Genomic DNA, 12469 nt, shown 5'->3' with positions numbered 1-12469 from the left:
TCCTAACAGCACTGTAGATGTATCCACACCACACAGACTGCAGTGATTCAAGAATGCTCTCCAGAGCTGACCTAGCCAGAGGTTATACTCGTGTTTATGTTCCGTTTGAACCTTCTCTCATCCTATCAGTATGTTCTTCTAACCCTGTTGCCCACGTGTGGTTATCTAGCTTTCCCTCAAATAAGAAATTGATTATTGCTTCGCTCCCATCCATCTACCATAAGAATTTACTGCTGCCACACTAACTGCTGTGTACATACTACCACAAGCAAAGGTTGAGGAAGCTCTGGGTGTGTCCTGTACTCCACCACTAACACCCCAGAGACGGAACACCCAAGGCCCTGTTTATTGTGACTGGCGTCTTCAATCAAGCCAATCTAAGGAAGGTGTTGCCTAAGTACCACCAGAACATTACCTGCCCCACTAGGGGCCCAAACATTTTAAATCACTGCTACACCTACCGCTCCATCACCCGCCCTCATCTCCGGAACTCCGACCACAATGCCGTGTTTCTTCTCCCGGCTTACAGGCAAAACCCAAGCAGGAGACCCCCCTTGCGGATACAGGTCCAATGCTGGTTGGAGGAGGCAGAGGATCAACTCCGGTGCTGTCTGGAATCGGCTGATTGGGCCATATCCGCAGGTACCTTGGACAATTACGCCACCAACGTCACAGACTTTATCAGCAAGTATGTGGAGGACTGTATACCGAGGAAGTCAAGCCAGGTGTTCCCCAGCAGGAAACCCTGGATGAATCAGGACATATAGAACCTGCTAAAAACCAGGTGTGAGGCCTTCAGATCAGGAGACCCACTCAAATATAAGGAATACAAGTATGACCTTCGTTGAGCCATTAAGACAGCCGAGGACCAGTACCAATCCAAACTAGAGACCCAGGCAGACACCCGGGCACTATGGCAAGGACTGAATGACATCACAGGTTCTAAAAAGAGACAGCATAAGATGGCAGACAATGACATATCCCTCCCAGATCGTCTCAACACCTTCTATGCTCGCTTTGAGCAGAATTTCGGGCGGAGTGGTAATACTTATTCTGACAAGTCCTGACGAACCTATCCCAACAGTCACTGCATCAGAGGTCAGATCAGTTTTCCTTCGTGTGAATCCAAGGAAGGTGGTGGGACCAGACGGAGTACCAGGCCGTGCACTCAGAGCATGCGCAGATCAACTGGCAGAGGTCTTCTCAGACATCTTCAACCTCTCCCTGCAGCAGGCCACTGTCCCTGCCTGTTTTGCGAGGGCCAACATCATCCCTGTGGCTAAGGCGGCTCATGCAACACGGCTCAATGACTACCGCCCAGTGGCCCTAACTTCAGTGGTCATGGCATTAATCAACTCCAGCCTCCCCACTACTCTTGACCCACTCCAATTTGCCCATCAAACCAACAGATCTATTTCAGATGCCATATCACTTGCCCTTCGCTCCTCCCTAGAACATGTTGACACCAAGAACAGCTTAGTAAGAATCCTGCTCATTGACTACAGTTCAGCCTTCAACACTATTATCCCCTCAAGACTGATTACTAAACTTAGTGATTTCGGAAAAAGCCCCACTTTCCTGACCCACAGGTCATAATCAGTAAAGATTGGGGACAATATTTCATTGTCACCAACACTCAACACTGAGGCCTCCCAGGTCTGCGTACTCAGCCCCCACTGTACTCACTGTATACCCACGACTGCGTCGCCAAATACTAGGCTAATGCCATTTACAAGTTCACTGATGACATCACCATAGTCAGTTGAATTTCAGATGGCGACGAAACAGGCTACAGATGGGAGGTGGAAGAACTGGAAAAATGGTGCACTGAGAACAACCTAGTTCTCAATGCCAGCAAAACCAAGGAACTCATTATTGACTTTTGGTGGAATGTTACTCATACTCCACTACACATTAATAGCACAGAGGAAGGAGGAGTGGAGAGTGTCAAGCTTCTGGGAGTCGTCATTCACAACAAGCTTTCTTGGATTCATGTGGACGCACTGGTCACAAAGGCCCAACAACATTTCTTCCTCTGGCAGCTGAGGAAATCTGGCATGACAGCGAATACCCTTGCCAACTTTTATAGGTGCGCCATCAAGAGCATTCTGTTTGGATGCATCACTACCTGGTATAGCAACTGTACTATTCAAGATCAGAGATGGTTACAGTGAGTGACAAACTTGGCCCTGACAATCACAAAGGCCAACCTCCCATCTGCAGAATTCATTTACCAGGCCCGCCGTCAAAGAAAGGCCGCCAGGATTCTCAAAGATCCATCCCACCCTGGCAATGTTTTTCTACAATCTCTACCATTGGGGAGAAGGTACAGAAGCCCGAACACACACACACACACACACACACGCCAGTTTTGCAACAGTTTCTACCCTACTGTTGTTAGAATACTGAATGGACTCTCAAACTCTTAACATTCGCTTGTACTTGTGTTTTTGTTTTTGCCACTGTTTGCCTAGTATTTACTATCTATGCTACTTGACTATGTGATCTGCCTGTATTGCTCGCAAGACAAAGTTTTTCACTGTGCCTCGGTGCATGTGACAATAAATTCAATTCAAAAGCTATGAGTGGAAGATAGTTATGATAAAAATGATGCATGTTAAATCAATCCTAGTCACTTACAGCAGTGCAGGCTCCCTGGATGATTCTAGGGCAAATTTAGCCAATCATATCATTTCTATGATATAAGAGTCAACTTTAATGCAGCACTCTGGTCACACTCTCTGCCAGTTCGTATGCACTCTTTGCATATCTGATTACAGGTCTTGGTGTGTCTCGTGGATCCTCTCCATTCACAACTCAGTGCTTATCTTGCTCATTCTCAAAACATCCACTCCCCTCTTTGTACACGTGCCAACTCCAAAACCTGTATCTCATCGAATTATACACTGAAGAAGCAAGCTGTTTATCTGACATCTGTGCTGGCTCTAAAACGCTACAAATTAGTCACAATGTTTGCTATTTTTGCAGAAATCAAGTTTCAATTTGAAAGTTACTACTGAACCTGCTACATCTTCATCACCATCTTACTGCCAGCAATACCCCCTCTACTTGACAAGAGACGCCCCATCAGTTAGCACTATGATTGGTCTTAATCCATTGCTGCCTCCAAACTAAGTACCTCCTAAACATCAAAGCCTTCATGTTCCCAATTTTCTCTGGGGTTATACTCCATGTGATAGGAATTCCCATTTATGAAAAACACCATCATATTTCAACATTAATATCAAAATAATGTATGTGATGAACATTACTTTCAGACTTCAACTCGAAACATAGTTGCTTTTAATGACATTTTATAAAGATCAGAAGAGAGAAAATAGCAAAACTTTGGGAAAAAAATCCCCATGATCTTTACAATGTTGTTTAATTACTGATGGAGACTGCTGATCGTTGCATGACGACCCAAGCTGTTGCATCATGTTGTAATTATTTATTGCTTAGTATAACATTTTTCACTTCAGAAAATCTCAACAATTATGAAAATATTCTATATTATAACTGTCTCCAATTATCACACGTTATTGATTTCACCATTTCCTCGCTCCTGATATTTATCAAAAGGTCTAACAGGCATTTATATTCCGAGTTGATGCCTGGATGAGGTGTTCAACACATGCATCTACTTAATCTTAAAATTTAAATATGACAATGTTTCTGTCAAATGGGATGTCCTCTGGAGTTGGAATGATTCTAGACAAAATGCAATCAGGTAAAAGGTTCAACATACTTCGATGCTTCTGTTACCAACGTGTAACAAAGCTGGAAATACTCTTCCTTGAGCCACTTGATTAAATATCTCTATTTAATCTTGAAATACCTTTACGTGAATTTTCATGCCAGTGAAGGCGTTCCTTCAAGTACTTTCAGCTTAACGTTTTACACATTTGCACCTTTGAGAATTCCTTTTATTCTGTGCTATCAAGATGTTTTATCCCAAATTCTCTCAGGATAGCATGAGTTTTCCATTTCTCTCAGGTTATCCTTGGGGATTCACATTCATAGAAACATAGAGGGGAGGCCCAACACATCCATGTGGCTCTTTGCAATACCAATTCAAAAACTGACCCTACTGCGCTCCCCTTGGATTGTCCCTGCATCAAGTATTTATACGGTAATTACAAAGACCTCAGGACCAGATCCAAAATGATAGTATCAACACCATATTGAGAAAGTGCTGTACTACCTGAGATATTAAACCAAGGCTTTATCTGTGCTTTTGGGTGGACACAAAAAAAATGCCATGCCAATTTTACTGCCCTTTAGCCACTACCACCAAAGAGAAAACATATCTGGTCAATATCACATTGAGATTTCTGTGCACAGAACAACAATGAGTTCTGGCACTGTTCAGTGTGATCAAGTGCAAGGGAATGTCCTGAAGTTTGAATGGGACTCTATAATTACAAATCTGTCTTTCTCTTCAATCATAGCTATTCCAAGAACTGAAGCTGGTTCTCCTAGAGTACAGGGGTCACAAAGAAATCTCCTCAATTGTAATTTGGAGATGCTGGTGTTGGACTGGGGTGTACAAAGTTAAAAATCACACAACACCAAGTTATAGTCCAACAGGTTTATTTGGAAGCACACTAGCTTTTGGAGGGTCACCACCTGTTGAAGGAGCAGTGCTCTGAAAGCTAGTTCTTCCAAACCTGTCGGACTATAACCTGGTGTTGTGTGATTTTTAACTTTCCTCAATTGTAGTCAGTCTTGTATATTCTATTTCCTCAATGACACAATTGATTGCTATTCTGGGCTTAGAAGAATAATTAACACATCTTGAAATCACATTTATAATTATGTTTCAGAGGTTACCTCTGAACTGGAAAAAAAAAGGTGTCCAGAATGCACATGTATTTATATAAAAGTCAAGTCAACTTGAACACAATTGTTTTTAACCAAATCTGGTCTATCCAAAACTAAGTGGCTTAAAGAGACCTTGACAAATCTAATATCCAAACAGAAACTTATTTAATCATAGAATGGCAGACATGTCTCCTCCTATCCCAGGTTCCAAGTCTTTCCATTCTAGTCTCTGGATTCTCTTCCAGCCTGACAGTTTTCTCGGTTAACAGTAATCCTCCAATTCCAACCCACTTGTACATCTCCATCATTAGCAGCCAAGCCTGACTGCTGAAGTCCCAAGCCCTAGAATTCTCCCCTTAAACCCCTCAGTGTCTCTTTTCTCTCTCTATTGTTTAAGGTGTTCCGTAAAAGCTACAACATTGCTGTTTGACCAAATATGTGGTCTGGTCAAGTGCCAGCCTTGTGAAACGAAAACTTGGAAGTGAGGAGAAACAGTTTCCGGTGGCAGGACAGTTGGTAAACCGTGACACAGATTTAAAACAAACCAGAGATTTATTTTTGGAAGACGCAGAAGTTATGATCTGATGCACTTCCTCAAGGTTGGGGAAGAAAATTTAATTACAACTTTAAACAGCTATTTGGATAAATACTTAGAGTCATAGAGATGTACAGAATGGAAACAGACCCTTCGGTCCAACACGTCCATGCCGACCAGATATCCCAAAGCACTCTAGTCCCACGTGCCAGCATCTGGCCCATATCCCTCCAAACCCTTCCTATTCATATACCCATCCAAATGCCTCTTAAATGTTGCAATTGTACCAACCTCCACCACTTCCTCCGGCAGCTCATTCCATACACGTAATACCCTCTGCGTGAAAAAGTTGCCATGTAGGTCTCTTTTACATCTTAAGAGTTCACAAGGCTGCTGAGGAAAAGCAGAGACTGGGATGACTTAGTTTGATCTATCAAGTAGATGACAGAGTCATTAATGGGCCAAATGTCCACTTTTTGTGTAAACCAACTAATTTTTAATTATTGCCACACCTAATGTTCATTTTACATTTTTCACATCAGAGAGACATCTAAGTAGATCTATTCCCTGACTAACTTTTCCCACCCATATCATTAATGTCTTTAACATGCAAATGTTTCTGCTCCTAATCAGCATCCTTAATGAAGGTGTTTCAATTTTGTTTTTGTGGTTCAAGTTTAAAGGTTTGTTAACAGTGGCTCATTCTGACTGCTGAAGAGATACCTGAAGGTTTTTGTTTATAAAACAGGCTCCTAAAAGGATATAGCCATATTTATTTGGATTGTGTTGACTTATTTCCTGGAAATCACCTGAATGGGTTTATGCTTTGCTTTGAATATTGTCTGGAGTTCAGTTGGGGTACAGCCATAGAGAAAGCTACCCAGCTCATCCCTGTGAAAAGCCTTTTGGAGATTCCAGTGTGAAATGTGATAAAACCAATGCAACTATTCTGCTGAAAGGCTCTGAATTTTCCACTGAATAAACTGTTGTTTCCATTGACAACTGCCTATGTTGACTGACACGAGTTAGTGTGTGACAGAAAGCATGCCATTATGAACAATTTTTACTTTAACAGTCTTTCTCTGAAGAACAAATATTTGTCAAGTTTTATTTTCCCCAATATGAAGAAATGTCTCCACTTTTTTTTCCTTTGAATTGTGTGTACAGTGGGACATTTCTAAAATTTCTTTAATATTCATTCATGAGATGAGGGTGTCACTGCCTAGGCCAGCCTAATTGCCCAGAGCACAGTTAAGAGTCAACCACATTGCTGTGGGCCTGGAATCACATGTAGGCCAGGTCAGATGAGGATGGCAGTTCCCTTCCCTAAAGGGCTTTAGTGAATCAGATGGATTTTTCTAACAATTGACAATGGTTTCACGGTCCTCATTAGACTCTTAATTCCAGATTTGGTATTGAATTCAAATTCTGACATCTGCCATGGTAGGATTTGAACCCAGGTCCTTAGGACATTACCTAGTTCACAGGATTAATAGTCAAATGATAATACCACTAGGCCATTGCCTCCCCTGAAAAATTTATACTTTCCTATTTCAAATTGTGTTAATCAGCTTCACATATTTGCTATAAAATCCTGTTTTCACAGTAAATCAATAATTTTCCTATTTATTAAAGAAAGCTGGTAGATAATTATTTTATTCCAAACCTAAAATGAAGCATCAATGTTTTCTGAACAATCTATTCAGAAATGTCATGACAGATCTGGGTGTCCTGTCTCAAAGGTAGGGACACTAAAACTACACAAGAGTCCCTTAGCTAAAGTATATAACTGACCACATCAGTAATGAGTAAAGCATTTCAATTTATAAACACCAACAGAAGTGCAGATGCTGTAAATCAGAAACAAAAATAGAAATTACTGGAAAAGCTCAGCAGGTCTGGCAACATCTGTGGAGAAAGTTCTGAGGAAAGGTCATTTGACTCAAAACGTTAACTCTGATTTCTCTCCACAGATGCACTTCAACTTATGTTGTGAATAGTAGAGTAGTGCAGGAAGGTGGTAGGGAGAGGGAGTGTACTTAGTTAATCTCAGTTATAATAACTAATTAATCGTTTAATCATCTTCTATAATTGCTCATGTTTATGCAACTTGTACTGTACTATAACTCCCACCTGAAACAACAGCCTCTTGTATTGACTTTTTAATTATCTTAAGGTATTTAAAATAATGGTTTAGCGGTAGCTCTATGTCTAAAAGGTGACAAACCAACTAAAAGATTTCATAGAACGATAACAGCACAGGTGGTCTAAAATACCTGTGCTGATACTTTGGAAGAATCTGCTCTCAGCTAGTCTCACTATCCCATCCTCTCCCTCAAGTCTACAGTATTTTTCTTTTCAGATAATATTCATTGAAAACCAAAATTCAATCTGCCGCCCCCACCCCCTGAAGCAGTACACTTCAGATCCTCATCATTCATTGCATAAAAAGTTTAACCTCATGTTGCTTTTTGTTACTTTGCCATTCACCTTAAATGTGTCTCCTCTAGTTCTTGACCTGTTGTGAAACCATTTGCCTACGTAACTTGGGATTGTATTTGCATTTTAAAAATAATGCTGTCAACAGGTTATGTCTTATTCAAACCAAACTTTAAAGTTGGGTCTAAAAAGACATCAGGTCAGATGAAATGCTTTATTTTGCTGGAGTTTTTTAAAATATCCATTGGGATTTCATAAGTGTTTCTAGAGCTGTTTAACTTTGTCATGTCAGCTAAGTCCACTGATCCTCAGAGAGTTGTAAGATCCCGTCCAAATCAATAAATCTTGTTTGCTAGTTAATGACATGATCATGTATTTGATCACACTGGAGAGGCCAAGTACTTGGAGTTGCACAAAAAAATGCGGTATCTCTGGAAGTAACACTTGCCATTTCCTGCATTTGGATGATTCTGACAAAATGAGGGTGTATTGCAGCATCCAAAGTGATGCTTATCGGTTCATGTGAGAAACTAAGTGCCCAAATTCCACCAAAAGATTCTACTGCAATATTTAAGGAGCACGTGAGGTGCTGGGTCCACTTTTGTGTGTCATTTATAAATGATTTAGATGAAAATATAGAAAGCCTGGTTAGTAAGTTTGCAAGATTGGTAGTATAGTGAACAGTGAAGATTATCTAAGATTACAAAGAGATCTTGATCAATTGAGTCAACAGGCTGAAGAATGGTAAGTGGAGTTTCATTTGGATAAATGCAAGGTAATGCATTTTGGTAAAACAAACAAATACAAGATTTATACAATTAAAAGTAGGGCCTTGGGCAGTGTTGTAGAACAGAAAGACCTAGGGGTTCAGGTACAGAATTCTTTGAAGTTTGCTTCACAGATGGCTAGGGTGGTAAAAAAGACGTTTAGCACGCTCACCTGCATTGCTCACACCTTTGTATATAGGGCATTACATTGAGGTTGTTCAGGACATTGGTGAGGCCTCTTCTGGAGTATCATGTCCAATTCTAGTCTCCCTGTTATAGGAAGGATGTTATTAAACTGGAGATGGTTCAGAAGAGATTTACCAAGATGTTGCTAGAAATGGAGAGAGTTTGAATTATAAGGGCAGGTTGTGTAATTTGGGACTTTTTTCCACTGAAGCATAGGAGATTGAAAGATGACGTTATGGAGATTTATGAAATAATGAGGGCTATAGATAAGGTGAATGGCTTTTCGCTAAGGTTGGGGATTTCAAGACTAGGCGGCATATTTTTAAGGTGAGGAGAGGAAGATTTAAAAAAGATATGAGAGGTAAGTTTTTACACAGAGTGATTCATGTGTGGAATGAATTTCCAGAGAAAGTGGTAGATGAGGATACAGTTACAATATTTAAGACATTTAGATAAGTAGACATATCAGAGAATTCCTACAGCGTGTAATCAGGCCATTTGGCCCAACAAGTCTACACCAATCCTCTAAAGAGTATCCCACCCAGATCCAATCCCCCTAACCCATTACTTTACATTTGCCCTGACTAATGCACCTAACCCACACATCCCTGATCACTATAGACAATTTAGCATGGCCAATCCACCTAACCTGCACATCTCTGAACTGAGAGGAAACTGGCACATCCAGAGGGAACCCAAGCAAATACGGGGAGAATGTGCAAATTCCACACAGTTGCCCAAGGCTGGAATTGAACCCAGGTCCCTGGACTTGTAAAGCAGCAGTGCTAAAGTACTGAGCCTCCGTACTGCCCTTAATGTTTGGAAGGATATGGCCAAGTGCAGGCAGGTGGAACTAGTTTAATTTGGGATTATGGTCAGCATGAACTGGTTGGACTGAAAAGCTGTATGATTGCAGGTGTTCTCCTAACTTTCATTTGTCCTTCAACCAATGCTAACTGGTCATTATTTTAGTGTTGTTTATGGGATCTATAAAATCAATTTATTGGCTGTAGGAACAAAGTATTCCTTATGTTTTAAAAAAATGCATTTAGTGTATAGTATAAATATAGCTTTCCTGTCCTTTACCTCCTGCCACCACCTCTGATGGTTTTTTTTTTACTTACCTTTCTCCAAAATGATAATATTGATATCCATCTTCCACACAATGATCAGTTTTGATTGGAACCCAGTTATCTTCTTGTCCTCAACATTTAATTGATTTACTGCACTTCACCAGGTAAACTTTCTTGTTACACTCAGTGTGGTGAAGTCCATTTCTACCTGGTTCCAGTACCTCTGGTTTTGAAATGACTTCAAATTACTTAAAAGTTTTGTTTCATAGTAAATTGCCAACCATTTCTATTTATTGTTGAATTCCCTACTATTTACAAGGATGATACCAGAACTTGGAGTTTATAGCAACAGGATCATGAAGACTGAATTGGCTGGAATTCCTTTTGCTCTGGAAAAATGAAGGCTCAAAGAAGGGGGCTTTCTAGGACAGACTTGGAGAAGATGTTTCTACTTTTTTGAATTCTTTTATGGGATGCAGACTTTTCTGGCAAGGCCACAGATTTTCTTCCCATTGGTAAAGCAAATGGGTTTTTAATTATTCTATATTTATTAAATGTATTTAAATTCGACAGGAATTTGAACCCAAGTTTCCAGACTTTTGGACAGGACCTCTGGATTACCAGGCCAGTGACACTACCTCCCATGTGGTTAAAACTAGAGTGCCATTCATAAGATAACTAGTGAATACAATGAATAAAGAAGCATTATTTAAGAAGTGGTGAGAATGTGGAATATGCTAGTAAATGGAATGGTAGAACTTAATAACAAAAATTCATTTATAGGTACATTGGATAAAAACATGATGGCGATTTTGAAAGTCGTGTTGATAAGGTGGGATGAAATAAATATAGTGGGAGGAGACTCAGGTAGAGGAATAACATACATGACATGTTGGGAGTCGTACATTGCGTGTTACTCCAAAACAAAAAGCATATCAGAGAATATTATTTTGCAGCTACTACCTATCTGCATTTTGAGGCAAATCTCACAGATGAGATTTCTCCATGTTATTCAGATTTGCATGCAGATGCCATCAATGTCCCTTCTGTAGTCCTAAGCTTTCTTCAAAGTGCCAGTGCTCCAGTTCCAGCAGAGAAATAGGCTGACTCAAATGGGTCATGCCAGTGTTTATACTCCACATGAGTCCCTTTCCCCGTTGCTCACCTCAACTCCTCACATCCTTTTATTCCTTCTCTGTCATGTTCTTTCTAATTTTCACTTAAAAATCTACTATTTTCTCATCCACTCCATATTGAGTTTTTATCAGGATTACTGGAGTGCTTGTCTGTTACAATCACACCCAGTGATTGTTTAAGAACTTTCTTACATTGTTCAATACTCGAGCGTACAAAGAACAAAGAAGATTTACAGCCCAGGAACAGGCCCTTCACGCCCCCCCTCCCCAACCTGTGCCAATCCAAAGCCACTGTCTAAACCTATCACCCAATTCCTAAGGATCTGTATCCCTCTGCTCCCCACCTACTCATGCCTCTGCTCAGATGCACCTTAAAATGAATCTACAGTGCCTATCTCTACTACTTCTGCTGGCAATGTGATCCAGGCACCTACCACCTTCTGTGTAAAGTATTTTCCCCATGTATCTCCCTTAAATATTTCTCCTCTCACTTTGAACGCATGACCTCTCGTTATTGAATTCCTCACCCTGGGAAAATGCTTATCTCTATCCACCCTGTCTATACCCTTCGTGATTTTGTAGACCTCAATCAGGTCCCCCCTCAATCTTTTTTCTAATTAAAACAATCCTAACCCACTCAGCCTCTCTTCTTAGCTAGCACCTTCCATAACAGGCAATATCCTCATAAACCTTCTCTGCACCCTCTCCAAAGCGACCACATTATTTTGGTAATGTGGCAACCAGAATTGTACACAGTATTCTAAATGGAGCCGAACCAAAGTCTTGTACAATGTTAGCAAGACCTGCTAGCTCTTATACTCAATACCCCATCCAAAGGCAAGCATACCATATGCCTTCTTGACCACTCTATCCACCTGTGCAGCTACCTTCAGGGTACAATGGACCTGAACTCCCAGATCTCTCTGCTCATCAACCATTCCCAAGGCTCTTCTGTTTACAGTATAGTTCGCTCTAGAATTAGACCTTCCAAAGGTCTAATTTGCCCGGATTGAATTTCATCTGCCACTTCTCTGCCCAATTCTCCAGTTTATCTATATTCTCCTGTATTCTTTGATAGTCCCCTATCCTTTCTGCTACTCCACCAATCTTTGTTCATCTGCAACTTACTGATGAGATTACCAATGCCCTCTTCCAGATCATTTATGTATATCACAAATAACAGTGATGCCAGCACTGATCCCTGTGGAAAACCACTGGTCACCTTTCTCCATTTTGAGAAACGCACTTCAATGACTACTCTGTCTCCTGTTGCTCAACCAGTTCTTTATCCACCTAGCTAGAACACCCTGCACACCATGTGACTACACTGATTTGTAGCTAAAAACGCAAAGGACTTGCTGGAAGTCAAGTCCTCGTCTGACAATCTTACAGACTGGTGGTGATTCAACTCACTAAATCTAGTGATGTGGTGGTGTGGCGGCTTGTTATTTTTCTCAATATAAGGATATTTAGTACATTTCAGGATAGGTCATCCGACAATAATGGACT

General features: G+C 40.7%; 1 protein-coding gene across 2 annotated transcripts in view; it reads right to left on the bottom strand.

Annotated features, from left to right (window-relative positions):
• LOC132824749 (antiviral innate immune response receptor RIG-I-like) overlaps positions 1 to 12469 on the bottom strand; it is an 83734-nt gene that overhangs the window by 57206 nt on the left and 14059 nt on the right. Inside the window, exon 2 of one of the 2 annotated variants that reach the window (XM_060839453.1) lies at positions 5651 to 5752. The exons of the other annotated variant lie outside the window; for it this stretch is intronic. The gene's annotated coding sequence lies outside the window, so the exon portion shown is untranslated. The remainder of the gene's footprint in view (positions 1 to 5650; positions 5753 to 12469) is intronic. 2 annotated transcript variants of the gene reach the window in all.

The sequence above is a fragment of the Hemiscyllium ocellatum genome, chromosome 2 (genome assembly GCF_020745735.1).
Source record: "Hemiscyllium ocellatum isolate sHemOce1 chromosome 2, sHemOce1.pat.X.cur, whole genome shotgun sequence".
Classification (NCBI taxonomy): domain Eukaryota; kingdom Metazoa; phylum Chordata; class Chondrichthyes; order Orectolobiformes; family Hemiscylliidae; genus Hemiscyllium; species Hemiscyllium ocellatum.
The sequence above is the reverse complement of the archived record's forward strand: the minus strand, read 5'-3'. Positions and strand labels throughout refer to the sequence as shown.